This window comes from Mytilus galloprovincialis, chromosome 11 (assembly GCF_965363235.1).
Source record: "Mytilus galloprovincialis chromosome 11, xbMytGall1.hap1.1, whole genome shotgun sequence".
NCBI lineage: Eukaryota > Metazoa > Mollusca > Bivalvia > Mytilida > Mytilidae > Mytilus > Mytilus galloprovincialis.
Window position 1 is genome coordinate 44,311,976 of NC_134848.1, and position 22,846 is coordinate 44,334,821.

General features: G+C 33.3%; 1 long non-coding RNA gene across 1 annotated transcript; it reads left to right on the forward strand.

Annotated features, from left to right (window-relative positions):
• Nucleotides 1–12,450: 12,450 nt before the first annotated feature.
• LOC143052233 (uncharacterized) lies at nt 12,451–22,428 on the forward strand. The gene is made up of 3 exons (XR_012971047.1): nt 12,451–12,755; nt 19,663–19,760; nt 21,847–22,428. It is a non-coding gene; the product is annotated as an uncharacterized LOC143052233 (long non-coding RNA).
• Nucleotides 22,429–22,846: the final 418 nt, after the last annotated feature.

The window sequence follows — 22,846 nt, forward strand, 5'->3', positions numbered from 1 at the left end:
CATATAACTCACACAGAAGGGAAGGGGAAGATGGGGGCAAAATGATAATGCATCTATTTAAACAGCATAACAGATAACATTGAGAATGGAAACGGGGAATGAGGCAAAGAGCGGAAAAACAGCCAAAGACCACTAAGGGGTCTTCCACACAGCGATAAAATAACAGAATATATATTTAAAGTAAGTAAAGGTTATGATGAACAGTATCGTCGACTGAAGGTTTGTTTATGGTGAACTTTTGTCATCAGTTGATATAAAAGAGGGACGAAAGATACCAGAGGGACAGTCAAACTCATAGGTCGAAAGTAAACTGACAACGTCATGGTTAAAAATCAAAAAGACAAACAGACAAATAATAGTACACATGACACAGCATAGAAACTTAAAGGAAAATAAGCAACACGAAATCAACCAAATACTGGGGGTGATTTCAGGTGCTCCGGAAGGGAAGCAGATCCTGCTTCATATGTGGCACCCGTCGTGTGACTAATGATTTTACAAACCGGGTAAATAGTCTTATTTTGTAGGTCATATTTATAAAATGGGAACGGGAGTGTAGTTATGACATAAGGAACATGTCTGATATCATATGTGAAATGGTTATTCCTCAACGGCAAACCAAATCGTGATGGCGTCCGTGAAAGTTACGAAGGGATGATTTCATCTTCACCATTTAGAACTCTAGGTTTAATAGCTTCCTCGTGCATGAGCAGCAACCCTCTATCAAGGAAATTATGATAGGAAATACAAGCACGGGAATATCGTTTCAATTGGGAGATGTATACCCCGTATGCAGGCGCTGCTGGAATGTTGCTTCTTAGAAATGGAAAGTTCACAATTGGGAAGCTGAAATCATCTCTTTTGTCATAAAGTTTTGTTTTCAACCCACGATCATTTTCAATTTTTAGATGTAAGTCAAGATATAAGGCCGACTTAATTGTACTTTTAGTAACCTATATCTCTAGTTCGATGGGATATAACTAACGGCATCAATTGACTACAGTACTCCAAATGCGCAAATCACAAATAATGTCTTCAGTGAAGCTCGTATCGTGGCAAAAACATGTTAAAGCCCAAAATGTTTCAAAATTTGAAATTTGAAAAAGTAAAGTCAAAACTGAGCACTCGCTTGTTTCCATGAGATACAAATAAGTTTAAAACAAGACTTTTAAATTATACCAATGTACCATATTATGTCTGCGATATTTATCCAAGTTAATGATGGTGGACGTGTCTCTGTTATAAAACACTGTGAAAAAAGTAAAAAAAAAAAAAAAAATCCCGAACGCCAAGGGAAATTCAGAACGAAATTTCCATTAACAAACAGCAAAGTAAAAAGCTCAAACACATCAAACGAATGGAAAACAAATGTCACATTCCTGACTTGGTAAAGGCATTTCCTTATGTAGAAAATTGTGCATTAAACCTAATTTTATAGCTATATAAACCTCTCAATTGTATGACAGTCGCTGAAAATTCCATTATATTGACGCCAATTTGTACACAAACAGACATAATTGGAAAAATGTAAAAAGAAATGGGATACAAAAAGGTCAAATGGGATAAATATATACGTCCGTGGATGCCCAGTTTTTAGGTTCTTTAGGATTACTGATCCAGAATGAATGGAACGACGGAAAGCAAACAAAATGTTAACACAGATACAGTACTATACATCTGGCATTTGGACGGGTATAAACAAAAACCGTTGATTTTAAAACTCAGGGAGCAATAGATGGAATCAGTAGACGTAGCTTGAATAAGATAGGAGAAACAATGGTCCTCCAGTAATATGCAAGTTCTACCTGTAAAGAGTGCAAGAACTAGAAGATTTAGTTCCTAAAACTATTTGTAGGGATCGTGCAACAAAAAATATGACTGTTCGCTGTTTTTTTTTTTTTTTTGAATTTATAACAATAAAAGAAAATTGTGCCTTGGTTGGGATAAATAGTTTAATATTGGATATAGTACTAAAAATCAAAGAATAGTTAGTGGAGACAACATCGGCGATAGTTTATTGATGTTTCGATCGCTTTTTTTTTCAAAATATGAGACATTTGGGCGTGTATAACGACAATAATATATATATTGTGTAGATTGTCTTCTGTTTTGTTTTATTCCGCGGAAGAAACTAAGCAATGTTGCTATAAACTTGAAAACACATTATACATATACATAATAATATAGCGAAAGCCAAGTGGTAAACATAAGGTGATGTTTCAAATGCCGGAACTGTATTTCAAGCATGTATATCATCCACATCTTCTTAAGTGCGCTACATTTTTTTGAGTATACAGTTCCCGCATTTGAAACATTGAAACATTTTTATTATTCTGTCGGAATAATTGTTTTAAAAAAATCATAATAATATGGTTGTCATAGTTAAACTTGAGTTAACAGTTAACGATGTATTAAGAACAGGTATTCATGTAACTAAAATGAACAAGAACTAGTTAGCTTTGTTTGTACTTGTGTGTTTGTGTTTGTTTATACGCAATTTACAAAACAATTTTAGGGTACACTTACAGAAATTTCAGAAGTACAAAATAATATGTAATAAGTAAATTTGTGCAGATTATTCATAGTTCAGTGTACATATTTGTACACTATATATACATATTTAAATGATTGTATTTACAATCTCAGCATTCCATAGTAGTACTTGACGTCACGAATTACAAGAAAAAGTAATAAAAGAAACCAATTCTTTAGATTTTCTTCTTTATTTCTGCGCATATATTAATAAAACGTATTTTATGTTATAATGAATTTATTTAAGTGTTAAGCCAAAACGTTGAATTTTCCCTTAAATATTTGTATAGTATTTTTTAATGAATTGATACCATCTACATAATTCACAAAGATATACAATGTTAAACTTTTAACACATTGAAAATTTATGAACGGTAATATTCATCACAACGAATTTCAAATAAAATTAAAAACCAATTGTTCAGAGAACAATTGAAGGTCTTTCCACCCATAAAGATCAATTTTGATATAGAACTATGAAAATAAGTTTGAAATATCATATCCAGCGTCAAATGATAGCTTATTGTACACTGATTCCAAAAATATATGGTTTCTATACATTTTTTTTTCTAAATTAGGGAGATAAATTGTTACTTCCGTTTGAAGTATGTCACTATCGGTTTTTTTTATAGTTTACTTGATACTTATTCCAAAAGTATATTGTTCAATATACTTTTACATTGAATAAGTACAAAACATAGCTACTTCATGTTTACACCAAGTCACTTCCGGTTGGCTTTTCCATGGTCAAGTGTCTTGCAACTTAATGCAAAAAGTCCCATGGCTTATCATGTATACATATGAGGTAAAAGCAAAGGTCAAAATCTAGAATGTCAATTTTACCTATGACCTTGAGTTCAATTTCAAGGTCATAAACCAAGGGCTTCAAATCAAAAGACCATAAGTCTTTACTATGGTCTTTATTATATATGGTTAATGAGTTATATCACTATATGCCAAATTTTTAATATAAGAGGGGAGAAAACTCCAATTTAATGTTATCGTACCCTTTCAACCCAAATGTATGTGTTACGACATGTCGCAAATTACAATTTAGTAAAAATATGTTGTCGAAACCTTATATGGATTTTGAAAAGAATTGAAAATATGACCTTTACCTCTGACCTTGACCTAATTTTCTGATTTTTGGATAAAGGACCTGAAATCAAAAGATCCTAGGTCTCTATCACTTATGGTTTACAAGATAGAATTGCATATCACTTATATCAAATGCATAAGGGGAAATAACTCTCATATGGAGTGTTCATATCGCTTCGGTCAAAATAGGACAAACCATGCGAAGGATATAACGAGCAATTTGATAAAATAAATTTGTCGCTTTATTTTACGGTTACGGAGGAGATGTAGTCACAAGGAAAACAGTGTTCGGGGAGATAACTCCTACAAAGAAAAGTATTTGATTGCGCAGGGTAAATTTCAAAGGCGCATAAACTGTTCGATATCATATACCAAATATCTAAGCGACATCTTGCGAAACAAAATGTATACGCAAAAAATAAAAGTGGCAGAAGAAGAAAAAAAAATTAAAAACGAATTGTTCAGAGAACATTTAAAGGTCTTTCCACTCATAAAGATCTATTTTGATATAGAACTATTAAAATTAGGTTTAAAATATCATATTCAGTGTCAAATGATAGCTTATTGTACACTGATTCCAAAAATATATGGTTTATAGACATTTTTTTCTAAATAAGGGAGATAAATTGTTACTTCCGGTTAGAAAAATGTCTTTTCTGGTTTTATTTGATAGTTTACTTGATACTGATTCCAAAAATATATGGTTCAATATACTTTTACATTAAATAAGTACAAAACATAGCTACTTCCGGTTTACACAAGGTCACTTCCGGTTGGCTTTTCCATGGTCAAGTTGCTATAATGAAATGCAAAAAGTCCTATGGCTTTGTCATGTATATATATGAGGTAAAAGCAAAGGTCAAAATCTAGAACGTCAAATTTACCTATGAACTTGAGCTCAATTTCAAGGTCATAAACCAAGGGCTTCAAATCAAAATACCATAGGTCTCAATTATATATGGTTAATGAGTTATATCACTATATGCCTAATTTTTAATATAAGAGGGGAGAAAACTCCAAATTAATGTTAGAGTATCCTTTTAACCAAAATGTATGTGTCACGACATGTCGCAAATTACAATTTAGTAAAATTATGTTGTCGATATCTTATTTGGTTTTTGAAAAGAAGTAAAAATAAGCTAAAATCTATAAATTTAAAATATGACCTTGACCTCTGACCTTGACCTTATTTTCTTATTTTTGGACAGATGACCCCAAATCAAAACATCCTAAGTCTCTTTTACTTATGGTTTACAAGATAGAAATGCATAAGGTGAAATAACTCTCATATGGAGTGTTTATATCGGTTCCGTCAAAATAGGACAAATCATGCAAAGGATATAACGAGCAATTTTATAAAATAAATCTGTCGCTTTATTTTACGGTTACGGAAGAGATGCAGTCACAAGGAAAACAGTGTTCAGGGAAATAGCTCCTACAAAGAAATGTATTCGGTTACACAGGGTGAATTTCAAAAGGGCATAAACTGTTCGATATCATATACCAAACATCTAAGCGACATCTTGCGAAACAAAATGTATACACAAGAAATAAAAGTGGCGGAAGAAGAAAAAATTAATAATTGAAAACCAATTGTTCAGAGAACAATTGAAGGTCTTTCCACCTCAGATTATAACCATCTCTTCGTGGTTACATATTAACTTTTTGAAATAGCAAACAAATCCTGAAATGCATCAATTGGGAAATACAAGACAATTACATTGTTATACTGAAATAAGATGTATGACTTACCATTACTAAAAGCCTTGGATTAAACAACCATGCTGAAAAGTCACATCATCCTTCTTTGCTGATTAGTCATTTTCAATATTTCACCTCATGACAGTTGTAATTTTATATTTTAAACAATGCACAAGAGCTAAACAATTGAGTTTAATACTGTTCTTACTGAGGAAATTTCTGTAGAATGTTCATTTTCAATCTGTAAAATATATATCTTGCTGATCAATTATAAAGAATTCATGGACAATGTCTAAGTTGTATGTTGATGCTGCTGCATATAACTATTTTTGGTAAACTAATTTTCAAATGTTAGTCATTCATTTTGTCACAGTAAGAATACATAGAATTATGAAATAAACATTCACATATGTGACAGTGTATAACTTTATGAAATTATCTTTTCTAATCATGTATCTTGATTAATTGATTGGATCTTTTTTTGCTTCACATCCAGTGGCAAATTTTTCATGCACATGCAGGATGACCAAACACCTAAGCAACTACAATGGTCATATATAGTATTTGTTGCCAGAGCCCTGTTTGTTAACAGCACTAAGTCATGTTTCAGTGCTGACATCCGCCTCCTACGACGGGGACAAAGGGTTGGACTTCAGGAGGCATAATTTTTTTAAATTATGTCATTTTTAAAATCAAAATTAAAACTGACATTTGTTTAATACTGACGATATTGTTGGTTCTGTTGGTTCTACATGTTGTTTCCTCATACCCCTAAACACCTTTTCATTTGTCATCGTTTGCTTAACATATCTTTCAAACCTTTTACATAACCCGTACAAATCATTTTGTTGTTGCTGCAAATCAGCCATACTGGCAATGGGTTCATGACTTGTGAATTTGACATGTCCGTGAAAAATAAGCTCTACGGCCCGGCTGCAACCTGCCTGGTGGCTGTGACCATTATGTCTCCATTTGTTGACCGTCATTCATAAATTCGAGGTCCTTTCAGACTCATTAGTAGACTTTGGTTAATTTGGAACCCTCACTTCCCATCAGTCATATGGAACAACTATTGTCAGTGCCTCATGATAGCTGTAATATGTTGGAATAATGGCAACCTGTGTATCATGACATCCTTTTACATACACATGGTCAATAAGAGTTCAACTTTCTGTTGTTGGACTACTATCAAGTTGTCTGAAACCTATTGATAACATGAAATTAAATACTGTACAGCCACCTTTCAAAATATCTTGATTAAAATCGCCAATTACAAGAACTTTTTCTGATAAGTCTTGCAATTTACAGATTAATATCTCCATGTTCTCCAAAAATTTTCCTATATCATACCTCTGAGTTCTGTAAACAGTAGCAACAAAAAATATTTCTACTTGGAATCTTGAAAACTATACATTCTAAGTTTGATGTCAAGTTTTTTTAACTTGTCTAAGTCGCTCATGAACGAAAAACAACAATTTCTTATTAACCATTGAAATTTCATCAATTATCAAGATTTGCAAATTTTCTAACTTTGTTCTGAGTGAATTAATTTTGTCTTCACTTAGAATTGCATGATCAGGTGAGAGTGATTTGAAAATTCCAAGAGCACTATGAATTGTCAACCCATGGATATTAAATGCAGCCGTTCCAGTTGGAGCTGTTAACAGAACTGTGAGATCATCTGGATTATTTGTTGTTTGTGCTAGTATTCGAGTTGCTTCATATTGAATACACTTGATCAAGTGACTTTTACCCGTTCCAGCTCCTCCAGTTATAAATAAATGTAAGGGCTCTGGTGTTTTTCCGTTTGATTTTTGAATGCACCAATCTCTTACTTTATGAGAATTCTTCTCTGTTTCACATTCAAACTTCTTAGCCTTAAAATAATTTCATTTTTTGTGAGAGAAACAGACAGCAAATTCGTTCCAACAGATGATGAGCTCTTTTCATTATTCAAATCTGGTATTGATAAATCCTTCTTAATCACACTAGATACTTTACCTTCATCTATACATTCTCTTCTATTCACTTCTGTTTCTGGGCATAACTCACACCAATGATCTTCTTTAGGATCTTTTTCATGAAATTGCTTTTCTGCTTCCTCTAAATCATGACCATTTTTCACAAAGTCTGACATGTTTTTGATAACAATTTCTTTCACAGAACTTAATGACTGTTTGTGTTATCCCCTTAAAACTTTTAACTCTTCCACAAGTGAAGAAATTCTCATATGTTTGAAATTGCGGTGGTTTTAACTTTTCATCATATCTGTATGGCAAATACAGTTGCAAAATGCTTTGATAATATTTTTCTGGTGAATTTTCCTGAGAGAAACGCGGATATTTGATAACTGCAGGTGAAGTTCTTGTGCGTTTTCTAATATATTCAAGTGAGCCATCAAGTTTGAAGGTTGTGTCTTTATTAATTTTCTGTAGTAATTGTAATTCTAGTATAACAATGTATTCAGAAGTGAATCTTGCAAGACACAATTTGATAAAGATATCAATTTGTGGTCTACCTTTATATCTATCAACAATATTGTTCATCCAAGTACTATTTCATCTTCATCTTCATCTTCACTGTCACTATTATGACTTTTTCTTTTTGAAGACTTACAATTTTGTTGTTTCTCTAGGTCTTTCAAAGGAATGCTCATTCTACATGGATTTTCACCAATAGGTATAAATTCTACTTTCCTTGAACACTCTCTTAATCTCAATCAAGTTACTCTAAACACTGCTTCCTGTGCACTTATCTCTCTATGGTGTAAGTATGAAGTTCCAACTTTTTTCATAGTCTGTTGAGCATTTAGATTTCCTTCTTCTGCTTCATTTTTAGTCTGTCGGAGGAGTAATCCTAGCTCTCGCTCAGCTTTACTTAAAATGTAACTTATAATGTATACAACACAGGAAAATACATCCAAAATATATTGTATGTCCATGTTTGCATCCCAAGCCCTCAGAAGATGTGGGTTATACTGATTGGTGTATATTTCATTTGGCTGACGTTTGAGAACTACTGTATTGCGATTGGTGATAAAACGATAATATGTTTCGAAGCTTTCTTGAGTTAGTCCTATCTTCTTGAAAATTTCAGAAACATCTAAGTTTTCATCTTCATGCTTTTTTATGACTTCCCATAAGTCGGACAATATTTCCTTTGCTAATTCTTCATCGTCCTCTGACTCTTAATATGGATCACTTGGTTCTGAGATAAATGTTCTAGTTGAGGGAGGTCTTGGGAAATTAAAACGACATACTGTTCCCTTTTTCTTACAAGATTTTGAATGTTTTTTGCTGTGTTGGTGTACTGCCATAACAATGTCATGCAATTCTTTGTCTTTCTTTTCATCTGGTATCTCACATGTTATGTACTTGTCAATAAAGGTAATAACGTCATCTATATCATCTTCGCCAAATTTTGGAGCATTTTCTACCCAAAACAAACAATGTGTGTGGGGAGAACCTCTTTGTTGAAATTCAACTCGGTAAAAATAGTCGATTATTAAGCAGTTAAGCTGCTTAATGCGAGCACCCTAGATTTATGTTCTGCCCAATAAATGCTGAAATATGTACCACTTTTATTATCTGGATGGCTATCATGGTATTTATAACTAATTGGACACTTTTTTCATACTTTTTTATTCTGGAATATAAAAAATATTACCATAAAAACCTTAAATGATCGTCGAATCACCCAAAAGTTTTGAAGTTGCACATAGGAAGTAGTACTCGATAGAAATCCTTCTATAGTTTATTATCCCCTGTGCTGTTGGCTAAGATGTCAAAGAACAATTGTATGAAATATTTGATCGCCGAAAATCTATAAAGATGAGTCGTTTACATTTTCCAAATGGCAAAAGTCGTAGGAATATTGTTTGTCATCAATACGTATTACATACGTCAGTAGTCTATTAATCAGCTGATATAAGTTGGCGGCAATTTCAGTAGTCTATTAATCAGCTGATATAAGTTGGCGGCAATTTCAAATTACATTTACGTACCTTTTAAATTGGGAGGATTCTGATGATACATTAATTATTATTAATCATTTTATTCGAGGACGGCATTATTTAACTTCTAAAGTCTCATATTTTTGTAAAATATTAAGCCCGAATCTGTGACGCGTATTATACCGTAATTGTTTTTGATTTACAAGGACTTTTTTATTTCCGGTCCAGAAAAATACAACTCTTTTTCGATGTTTTTTTTTTTTTTTTAATTTTTCACATTTAAACACTCCTAAAGTGTTCTTGAATTATTTCTATGCGGTTCCTTCAGCAACTTGATGCTGGTTAACGATTTTCCCGTGAAAATGATGTGAAAAGAAATCGCATGATACGATAAAAAGGTAACGACTATTTAACGAGGCTCGAGTAACGTAAATGTTTTCAACAAGTTGAAGTTACAAACAAGTTTTTCTTAATTCCTACTATTACAGTTATTTAAAGTTTAAAGAAATGTTTGTTTTTATGATGATATTATAGTAATGGAAAACAGTTAAACCGTAATCAAGATATTTTAATTCAGTTATAATTTGAGACGTTAACAAAATTGAGAACGAAAATGGGGAATGTGTCAGAGAGACAATAACCTGATCTAAGAGCAGACCAGTGGCGTATCCAGATTATGAAAAATAAATATGATATGCAGCAACGATCACCACATTGGTGGGTCCTCACTATGGACAGGTACATACAGAATGTGGCGGCTTAAACATCTTTACTGGCACTAAACTCTCCCCTAACATTGGACAGTGTATGTGCATAATCGAAAGAAAAATGGGGGTTAGTGGGCAATTTATTTTAGGCATTCAAATTGATAAAACCAGAGGATTTCGAAAATATATCAAAAATCAAAACATGACAACCGAACATCCTTAAAAAAAAATCCCCAATCATTTTATAACTTTCATTTTGTTTTTTTTCCAAAACAGCATCTGAAGTGATAGGCTATAGTTGATCGGGCGACTAGTAGCTCATCAGGTGAACGTCTGTGCAAGTATAGAAATTCCGTACACTACTAAAAAGGATATCACATTTTTGACAAAGTTTTATTTAGCCTGATGAAGACAATGTTGCTATAACCAAGTCATGCATTTTGATATTGTTAATATTACTAGTACGTTTTGAACATTTTAAACATGTCTATCAGTTTTAAAAATTTTGTTAGTAACGGTTGAAACACCAATTCTTTTAATAAACCTAAATACAGTAATATATTTTTAGGTGTCTCAGACGTGTGGATAGGCCTCAAAGACAAAAGATGGGTAACAAATGACATATTCCAGAACATATTCAATGCTAAAGTACAGTTTAATAATTATGACTCTAAGTATAGAAATGATTCTGAACCAGTTTGTGTAACATTTAAATATGCAAATCCAGTTGCTGTTTTGCAAGACGAGGGTTGCAATATTCGACTGAAGAAAACATATGTTTGTGAAATACAGGTTTAATTGAGAGAACAACAAACCAATGTGGTTGTTTATTAAGGGTCTCATTTAGATAGCGAACATGTACACACGTGTTAGGGAACGTTTAGCAGAACATTGTTCAAATAGTATTTTGAATATCACCATAATGTACAAGTCGTCTGCTACAGACAAAACAATTTCATCGTGTACTGCGGCTCATTAATGAAGGACAAATGACTTTGTAATTTGTTTAGGGAAAAGCAAATCGGGATTTCTAAATAGATAGAAATTTGAGTACGTTTCATTGGTATTAAGGAGGGAGACTTAGGTTATGTGAAATTATTTTTAAAATTATCAGTACTTTTGTGACAAAAATTTCAAAAATATGTTCTAAACTTCTAGGTTCAATTGATAATGTCCAGTCTGTGTCAGTTAAATGCTTAAAATTAATGAAACTTGAAGGTTAACAGACACAAAAATTGATATAAAGTTATTTATAAAACCCAAGGTTTCCCCCTTGAATGCAATGTTGGATAAAAAAAAACTAATCGAATTAGTCACATTGATCACATGAATTCAGCTCTACATGTATACATGTTGTTATATACAGAGATAACAGGAACTAACTCTGCTGTTGCAAATGGTCTCTCTTATTTAGGGGTTGACTCAGTCCTTTTTTTTTTAATTCTAACTAATCACTACACAATTTACGAAGATTTTACAGCATCACACTACTGTTGCTTTGTGTTTTAAGAATGAACCGCAAAATGTAAGTTAAAAAAAAATCGCGCGTCAACCGTAATTTTATATTCAGAACAGTTGTGGACTTGTAAATAAAGAAAGTTTATAAAATATGCACATTATACAAATTTGTTTATTGCTCGCGAGCTAGCAGCTTTCATATGCTCGTTTACCAGAAGACACAGCATCTACTACAATGTCTGTGACATAGCGTCTACTTTTGATTATTTGTCAAATTTTAATAGGGGATATTTTCTTTTATTTAAAGGTTACAAGTCTATCTTCATCTATGGATTATAAAATCACTTTGCGACAGTAGACAACAAATTATCCTGAGAATATTATTATTACTTTTACTGTTAAGTATGTTTTTTGTTATATCTACTTTACCAGACTCTGTAATTATGTATGCCGTCATGCTTTGAACGGCAAAATTATTTTATGTCTACCTGTGCGAATTTCAAACGCGCAATTTTACACCATTAATGAAAACCTTCCATCCTTTATGGGTGGATTTTACATAGATAAATAAAATCGTATGATATAAGCAAAATGAGGATGATAAATTTGATGTATGCCTTTTTGTGCTTCTTCGTTATATTTGTTGTTTTTATAGTGATTAAGATGATGACACAATGTGTACTGCTGTACCCCTATTTTTGACATGTTTGCCTATTATGTCTGTTTGTTTTGTTCACGCATCGTTGACAATGTAATATAATTTAATGCGACTGTCATACAAGGGAGAGATTAAGTAAGCTATAAAACCAGGTTCAATCCATCATTTTCTACATAAGAAAATGCCTCAGGAATATGACAGTTGTTATCATTCGTTTGATGTGTTTGAACTTTTGAATTTTTCATTTGATTTTGAACGCAGCGATGTTAAGGCGATTTACATAAGATATTTTCAGGGGCAGATAACTCCGTAAGGACCTCATTATTTATTCATATATTCATCAATGGCGGAGGCTGCGTCTATCGATGAAAATGTATGAAATCAAATTACATACATGCCTGTTAACTAAAAACGGCTATTAATATGATGTAATTTATTTATCGAAATACAAATATTGTATGTTTGTGCCTGGATTATTTTGAAAACAGTTACAATAGCTGTTTTTCTTGGCGAGATTGTCGGCTTTTGGACCCATCGGATCAACCAATGAGAAGACGATCGACGTCAAATAGATGTTTGCAGTTTCCAGAATGGAAAGAAATTGCAGCGAAAATTATTTTCACTTCTACGTGAAAATCTAGCCAGAAAAGTAAGTGTTAGCCACACGACATGTATTTATTATGAAACATATGTTGCTTGTTGTGTTTCTCATTCGCCCCAGATGGCGAAAAACTGTATACTATTAGATAAAAACGAGTCCAATGAGGGCAAGCATGACATACACGTGGTCAAAACAAAACAAGACCGCAACAAATAGCTGAAATTTAAGTTATCTTTCGAGTCTCGTCAATAAATGAACAAGATATCGAATGAGACAAGTTCCCAGCATTATACCAAGGGCCCATTCTCATCGTTTACCCCGAAATTCGTTTCTAATTTTCGTTTCGCAGGTGTCCTGCCTACCTCAGTACCTGTCATTAATTTCCTGGTTGGGTACATATTGCTCTAATCCAAATAATAATGATATCGTGGAGCTATTAATTTGGAGCACAGGGGTGCATACATACTTGCTCAAAAGGAACATGAAACACGTAATCTGGAGCTTAACATATGTTGTACCCCTCCCCTAGTCCAAATTATTATGAGGGGGGATAGGACCTTTATCAGGACTCTGGGACCGGGTGTTTTTAGATTGGGATTTGGGGATTGACCCTTTCAGGATCCGGGAATTCTTTTTTCGAATTTCTGGACCTCCAGATTTCGTATTTTTAAGCCAGGGATTTCGTGTTTTTAAGCTATGTATACATGTATGTATCCCGTTAAACAGAAGGGATGCTATTGTTTCAGAAAAAGGGAGAAGGTTTGGATCCATTAAAACGTTTAATCCCGCTGCAAATGTTTGCACCTGTCCTAAGTCAGGAATCTGATGTACAGTAGTTGTCGTTTGTTTATGTAATATATACGTGTTTCTCGTTTTGTTTATATAGATTAGACCGTTGGTTTTCCCATTTGAATGGTTTTACACTAGTAATTTTGGGGCCCTTTATAGCTTGTTGTTCGGTGTGAGCCAAGGCTCTGTGTTGAAGGCTGTACTTTAAAAGAGGGACGAAAGATACCAAAGGGACAGTCAAACTCGTAAATCTAAAACAAACTGACAACGCCATGGCTAAAAATGAAAAAGACAAACAATAGTACACATGACACAACATAGAAAACTAAAAAATAAACAACTCGAACCCCACCAAAAACTAGGGGTAATCTCAGGTGCTCCGGAAGGGTAAGCAGATCCTGCTCCACATGCGGCACCTGTCGTGTTGCTTATGTGATTACAAATCCAGTAAATAGTCTAATTCGGTAGGTCAAATTCATGAAAGAGAAGGGAATTGTAGTTACGACGTAAGGAACATATCCGATATCATTTGTGAAACGGTTATTCCATAACGGTCAACCAACTCGTGATGGCGTCCGTAAAATTTACGAAGGGATGATTTCAACTTCACCATTATAATAGTTTACTTTTTAAATTGTTATTTGGATGGAGAGTTGTCTCATTGGCACTTACACCACATCTTCCTATATCAAGTTATAAAATTTTCTTGGGGAGCCTGCTTGCAAGAAAGTTGTTTAAATTCTAAACAGAGAAAGACATTTCTTTGTAGGAACCTGTAGATTAAGGGCGTCTCATATTCTTATTGCTCTGAAAGTAAGTCTACCATAAGCCGCTGAGACAAAATAAAATACAACACGAAAGTGTGCATTTGTAACAGTTATACAAACCAGGCATCAGGAACACAGATACCCCCCCCCTTTTTTTGTCCAGGTTTAGGAACCCCCCTTTTTAAAATAACTGGATCTGCCCCTGCCCATTGGTGATATTTTCCATTTCCATTCTCACATTTCTATTACATATAATTTATATCTTGTTTTTGAGTAGTACATGTATAGGGACATTATTCGTAATAAAGGGTCGAAATTATTGCGTTTTTCAAATAATGACTTTAAACTGTTTGAACAAATTTTCATGAAAATTTGCTGAAATGATCCCTTATGATTTTTTATACAATGAATATTTTTAGATTTTACTCATTCTCTTTATGGGATTTTAATATTATTCAAAAAATAATCCATGAACTGTGCCACTGTTGGCAATTTTTTTTATATTTGTACATGTACCCCGACACCACTTTTAGTATTTAAACTAGAGGCTCTAAAGAGCCTGTGTCGCTCACCTTGGTCTATGTGCATATTAAACAAAGGACACAAATGGATTCATGACAAAACTGTATTTTGGTGATGGTGATGTGTTTGAAGTTCTTACTTTACTGAACGATTTTGCTTCTTACAATTATATCTATCATGAACTTTGCCCATTAGTAACAGAGAACTATATTTGGTAAAAATTTACATAAATTTACCAAATTAATGAAAATTGTTAAAAATTGACTATAAAGGGCAATAACTCCTTAAGGGGTCAATTGACCATTTAGGTCATGTTGACTTATTTGTAGATCTTACTTTGCTGAACATTATTGCTGTTTACAGTTTATCTCTAACTATAATAATATTCAAGATAATAACCAAAAACAGCAAAATTTCTTCAAAATTACCAATTCAGGGGCAGCAACCCAACAACCGATTGACCGATTCATCTGAAAATTTCAGGGCAGATAGTTCTTGACCTGATAAACATTTTTATCCCCTGTCAGATTTCCTCAAAATGCTTTGGTTTTTGAGTTATAAGCCAAAAACTGCATTTTACCCCTATGTTCTATTTTTAGCGGTGGCGGCCATCTTGGTTGGTTGACCAGGTCACGCCACACATTTTTTAAACTAGATACCCCAAAGATGATTGTGGCCAAGTTTGGATTAATTTGGCCAAATAGTTTCAGAGGAGAAGATTTTTGTAAAAGATTACTTTAATTTACGAAAAATGGTTAAAAATTGACTATAAAGGGCAATAACTCCTAAACGGGTCAACTGACCATTTTGGTCATGTTGACTTATTTGTAGATCTTACTTTGCTGAACATTATTGCTGTTTACAGTTTATCTCTATCTATAATAATATTCAAGATAATAACCAAAAACAGCAAAATTTCCTCAAAATTACCAATTCAGGGGCAGCAACCCAACAACCGATTGACCGATTCATCTGAAAATTTTAGGGCAGATAGATCTTGACCTGATAAACATTTTTATCCCATGTCAAATTTCCTCAAAATGCTTTGGTTTTTGAGTTATAAGCCAAAAACTGCATTTTACCCCTTTGTTCTATTTTTAGCCGTGGCGGCCATCTTGGTTGGTTGACCAGGTCACGCCACACATTTTTTAAACTAGATACCCCAAAGATGATTGTGGCCAAGTTTGGATTAATTTGGCCAAGTAGTTTCAGAGGAGAAGATTTTTGTAAAAGATTACTTTAATTAACGAAAAATGGTTAAAAATTGACTATAAAGGGCAATAACTCCTAAACGGGTCAACTGACCATTTTGGTCATGTTGACTTATTTGTAGATCTTACTTTGCTGAACATTATTGCTTTTTACAGTTTATCTCTAACTATAATAATATTCAAGATAATAACCAAAAACAGCAAAATTTCTTCAAAATTACCAATTCAGGGGCAGCAACCCAACAACCGATTGACCGATTCATCTGAAAATTTCAGGGCAGATAGATCTTGACCTGATAAACATTTTTACCTCATGTCAGATTTGCTCTAAATGCTTTGGTTTTTGAGTTATAAGCCAAAAACTGCATTTTACCCCTATGTTCTATTTTTAGCCGTGGCGGCCATCTTGGTTGGTTGACCGGGTCACGCCACACATTTTTTAAACTAGATACCCCAATGATGATTGTGGCCAAGTTTGGTTTGATTTGGCCCAGTAGTTTCAGAGGAGAAGATTTTTGTAAAAGTTAACGACGACGGACGACGACGACGACGGACGACGACGGACGACGACGGACGACGACGGACGACGGACGCCAAGTGATGAGAAAAGCTCACTTGGCCCTTCGAGCCAGGTGAGCTAAAAAGTTGGGGCATACTGTTTTACTACTGTCTGTACATCCTTAGGTCAGTCCGTCCCATGAATATTTTTCATAGCACTGTTTGCAGGAATGTTACAAGGATTTCTGAAATTTGGCTTCAGAGTTTATACATGCATGTCAGAGTCAGTTATACTGTGTCATGCTTTTTCAGATTCATTACTCAACAATTTTCTGTTAACCTTATACTTTAAGGGTATGGGAATATTATAAGGGAGCAGTAGCTCACAGAGATTCAGGTGTTTGTTTTAAATTTTATATTTTGGAGGGCTGGCTATTACGGGCAGTGATTTCAGTATTTCTAGTTAATCATGAAAATTGATTTAAGACATGTATAAAGAAGAGCTAAAATGACCACACTTGTATATATGGCCATGTCAGTCTGTCTGTTTAAGGTTACAGTCTTACATGTATATCATCAATATATATAGGGTAGGTAGGTCAGTATTTCACTTTTACTATTTTTTTTCTTTTCCTTTTTTGTGCATGATTTTGAGTTGTGCCATGGTCTCAGTTGTCCATGGGCCGAGTTTACCCATATTTTTAATGATTGGATTATTTCCCTTGGTTATTGGTTGGAAAAATGGGGGTGAAGTTTTTATTTTATGACACGAGTTGCAAGTTTCCTTAGAACAGCTGTCATATTCACGATTGAGAACATTGGGATGTATCAGGCAATTGATTAAATTTATTGGCAACCCTTACTTCGCTTTTGACACGAGTTTTATAAATTTTTCACTTAATGACAGGAATAAAATAGTTTTGAGTCAGCACTCAAATTAGGGTCAGTCGAGTAACTGTAAACAGACATATACCATGTATACATGTACATGTATATTTTTTTTGCCAATTATCACTGTGTATCATCGTACAGTTGATATAGTTACTAACCAAGCGGGCATGATCGTTTTTTAACTGACATGGTAACGAAATCTTTGTTTTGTTTTATCAACATTCAGTGTACAGTTTTCAACATCTGAAATTCCTGCTCCAAAATAATTTTCGCATCGATTTTTTCATATTTATATTAAAGACATATTTTATATTCTAATATATATATATAGGAACAATTAACTTGTAAATGCGCAAATAGTTGTGTATGTCAACACCAACTTTCAATTTCCATATAATTGTCGAGACATTTACATGTTTTACCTTAAAGAAGGCTAATATAATATAGGACAAAAGTAATAGTTACCAATCATAAACCGACCTGTGATTACTCATTCCTTGAACATTTTTGGTTAAAAAACGAGTATGAAAATAATATTTTTGTGTCGGTGTGCAGCAACTTAACTATCAATGACTGTGCACCATACAGACAAATTTATGTGGTCAGCTAAACCAGAGATGCAAACAGTTTTTTTTTCCTGTCAGACATTGGGGCCTACAGGGTACGAAGTTTTGCCAGACCCATCACATTTCTGCCAGACCTATATTTTCACTCAAAATAATCTATGTAAAAACTTTGTAATATGTCAATAAATAACAATGAAATGTAACTGTTTCCTGTTAAGGGGTTTCCCGAATTTTCCCCCTAAAAAGCACATGGCTTTCAACAATTCTAAACAAAGCATTCAATTTGTGATCATGGATTTACAGCTTTAATTAATTGAATTTGGATATAGATATTCAACTTAAGGTACAGTCAGGCAATGTTTTTACTTTTTTCTGGATTAAAACTAATTTGAAAGAAAAGTTTAAAAAATAAAATATATTGTGAATATTCAGTGACCCATAGATTTTTTGAACTCTGCTACGGAGGTTAAAGTTACGTCATTTTTCAAACCAATGGTGTGTATTCTCTGTTACAACTAAATAACTACGTTTGATATAAATATTTCAATAAATTAACGATGTCAAACATACGATTTCAAAACTGAAATTTATACTGCAAAAGGTTTTATTTTTATTTTTTAAGGAAGGATATTTGGAAGGTGTCAGGCTATAATAGTTATCATTAAAACAGTTTTTGACTCCCGATTTCTATTATGTAATCGAAGCCTTGAATGTTGTTCTATCTAATCATGCAACGTGGTTGTAAATTCACAATTTTATAAACAAAATACTCTGCCAGGACCGACGGGGAATTAAGTTTTGGCTGACCCAAGCAGACTAAAATATTGACGGCCATCAGGTCCTGCACAGCAACGAGTTTTGCCGGACCTGCATAAATTCTGCCCCTTAGGTCTGACAGGTCCGACGATTAGTTGCATCTCTGCTAAACACCGTACACAACGCTTCTTTTCGGAATAAAATATAAAAAAAAACCCATATATACATGAAAGATTTCAATGCCAATTATTGAAACAACTATACTTTTAATAAACACACAGTGGTCTTCTATCAGAAAGAGAGTTGCAATTAATATAGAATTATATCAGATGAGACGAGTGCCAACTTCTTTGACAAGTATTTGGACATGTCTTTAGTAATCGTTTTTGTTTTGGGAAAATAATGAGACATCTCTAATCCTCAACCTACGACCAAATCATTTCTTTAATCAACAATTATTTTTAGATTGAGTTACATATTGATATTTATATGTGAACAAAGCAATGATTTTCGTTACCGTGTGAGGTCAATATCGATCATGCTTGCTTGGTAAGCAGGCGCGGATCCAGGGGTTGGGGGGTTGGAACCCCCCTTTTTTTTGGACAATCAATGCATTTGAATGGGGACATGTAGTTGCCCCCCCCTTTTGTCCTGGGTTAGGAACCCCCCTTTTTAAAATGGCTGGATCCACCCCTGGTAAGTAACTATATCCGCTGTACTGGTGATACAAGGTGTTCATGGCAGATCTCTATTTTGTATAATTCTAGAAATCCAAGAAAAAATGGGCATTATACATGTATCTATGAAGGAAATCCTGCATCTAATAAGGGTTGTGTGCACGTGGCAGACGTAACTTTTTTATTTAACAGTTATTTGAATCATTATACACATGTTTATGTTCCTAATATTTAAAAAAAGTATCTGTTTGTAATTAAATGATTACCTTTTCTTTCAGCTTACCTGTTAATTACAAGATACACTAGTATGCCATTCCAGGTTTGATGAAATATAAAGTGATGGTTTGAAATTGGAGAGTTTTATTTTTATACACAGGTAAATTGTTTTATCCTGCAATCAGCTAACTTTTGTACAATGAGACAACTCTCCTCAAGTGTCCAAATGACACCAAAATTAACAACTATAGTTATAGGTCACTGTGTGGCCTTCAACAATGAGCAAAGCCCATTCTGCATATTCAGCTACAAAAGGCCCCTAAATTGCAAATGTATTTTTTAGCAATTCAAAGGAGAAAACTAACAGTCTTATATGTAACACAGCAACATAGACAACCACTGAATAACAGGCACATGCATACAGAATGTGGAGGGGTTAAGGCTTAAATTAAAATATTGTTTGTTTGCCCTTTACCGACCGACCCTATTAATTCGTTCCGCCTGAAAATCTTTTATTTGTATTTACCAGCAAGATTTTATTTTATTTATTTTGTTCGTTCCTACCAAAAATCTTATATTTGTATTTCCCGCTCAAAACTTTTTTACCGGAATCCTCGGGTTTTATCTTTACGTATAAGGTCCAGTCCGTTTGGTATCACCTGAGCGTTTGACATGAACACTTGCATTTGAAGTTTCAAAGCATTTGTTTGAAATCGATGTTGAACGCTTTCTGAAATCATGATATGAAGTACGTTACTCTGTACCTTTAAACTTAAAGAGCAGGGTTCATTTACAAAAAAGTTTGTTTGATACAGAAGTATTAACGTGTGTACAAACTAATTTGTAAAGGGACGTTGTATTCTATGTAGGGATGGCCTTTTGTGATCCGCATATCAGAATGATTATGTTAACGATGCCGCTAAATTATTTATATCTGACATGAACCAAAAGCGACAAAACCCTGTAAAGTGGAGAATATCTGGCAGTAAAATCGCCAAGTTTTCCATACAGATCATTTATAAATGTGATGCAAAATACATGACAATTGAGTTTTAAGTCTTATAGCATTTTTATTGGGAAAAAAAGGCACACACGAAATTTGTAACACTCTAGGGACTTTTTCTACTAGTAATATATGTCTGCCCGGACATTATCTTACCAGTACAAAGTTATCTCTTATATAATTTTTTTTCAAAACTAATAGTCCCAGCGGAAAACTTATTTGCAAAAACAAAACGGACAAAAAAATGACATTATGCAGATTTTGTATCTATGAAATAAAATATTTTACCTACCTGCCTACCCATGACAAATAATATACCGAGCCAAGTTATTTTTTGGGAGGAAAAAATAAAATATTTTACCTACCTACCTACCCTCTGTCAAAACATAGGGTCGGAAAAGGGCAAACAAACAATATTTTAATTTAGGCCTAATAGTCTATAGATATAGGAAGATGTGGTGAGAGTGCCAATGAGACAAATCTCCATCCAAAAAACAATTTATAAAAGTTAACCATTATATGTCAACGTACGGCCTTCAACAAGGAACCTTGGCTCACACCGAACTTGAAGCTATAAAGGGCCCCAAAATTACTAGTGTAAAACCATTCTTACGGTAAAACCAAGTCCAACAGTCTAATCTATATAAAAAAAAACAAGAAACACATATAAATTACATAAACAAAAGACAACTACTGTATATGCTAGTGAGTGTTTTTTAATTTGTGCAAATAAATTTCTGTTTTCTTACATTGTAAGAATATTAATGTACATGTATGATGTATATTCAGAAGTTATTGTAATGTTTTATATAGCAAATTTGCATTTTGAATATTGCAATAATGGAACACACATTCTGATCTCAATATAACTCATTTTATTTTAAAGTTTTATCAAAGTAGTGCACCTTATTAAAATGTGTGTGAAAAATTACATCCTTGTTCAAATGTTTAATGAAATTTCTCGCTACATTGAAGACCCATTGGTGGCCTTCGGCTGTTGTCTGCTCTATTGTCGGGTTGTTGTTGTTTTAACACATCCCCATTTCCTTTCTCAATTTTATTATTCATGTTATTAAATAAAGACCAGGGAATTATGTTGTTTGCATTTTAACAGTAACTTCTTGAAGAAATATGTTTGCACTTACTTTTTAATACTTTAATCATAAATATCATGTTAAACATTTCATTTAAATATATATACATTTTTTTACATGTACATTATATTTGCATTTTCATATTTCAGCAATGATGATCACCTGTACCGAGACAGCAGAAGAAAGTTACTTATTTATAACTCATCATGACCATTTAATACCGAAAATCTGATTAAAATTTGTTTGGAAAGCCACCAAATATTTCAATGAAAAGAAGAAAAAAGACAGCAATTCTATATCATGTATATCATGTACTAAGCAGAAGCATTTGCTGTTTCAGGACCCAGTTGAATTGGAGTTTAGTGTTTTAATGCTGTGAGACAGAGGAATATTTAAGTGAACAGTTTAGCTTCTTTTTCATCATCGTGATCATTAAAGTTGATGTTTACCATCGGAGAGAGCTTTTTCCTCAGTTGAAATGAATTCTAAATACAGGCAGTTTGGAGACTTTGTATATTTCTTACAATTGGAGTTCTAAAAAGGATTACATTTAAAAAAAAATGTGTTGCAACAGTTTCATGGATTTAATTTGTGGTCTCTTTCGTGAAATATTTGAAAAATCTGCAATATCTAACCAAGTAGTTTATTAGAGATCTACAGATGAACATATGACATGTATGACATTCAGATGAATTTGAAAGAAGGAAATATATTTATTTATAAGACTTTAATATGAGTGTTTAGTTATTTTTTGGCAATTACAGGCATGACAGGGAGTAATTATAAGATAAAGTTATTTGATTTAAACATAAATCCTACCTACAGATATACATGCGATATACAACTGTACATATATGCATGTAGGCATACAATTCACTGCCACACCACTAATTTGAGTTACATGTACATGTAATGATAAAAGTAAGAATATGACATATAAAAAAAATTGATTCACTCAGATTGCCAATGAAACAACTCTCCATCAGGCAAAAAATAGTTGTTTATAAATTGGCCACCTGCAGAGACATGAGAGAACAAGAAAATCATATTTTATCATGATTTATAATTTTTCTATTTCATTTCATATAAACACTGAATACAGGCCTACATTTGTAGGTGTACAAAAAGTTCAAAAGCATAAAACAGTGT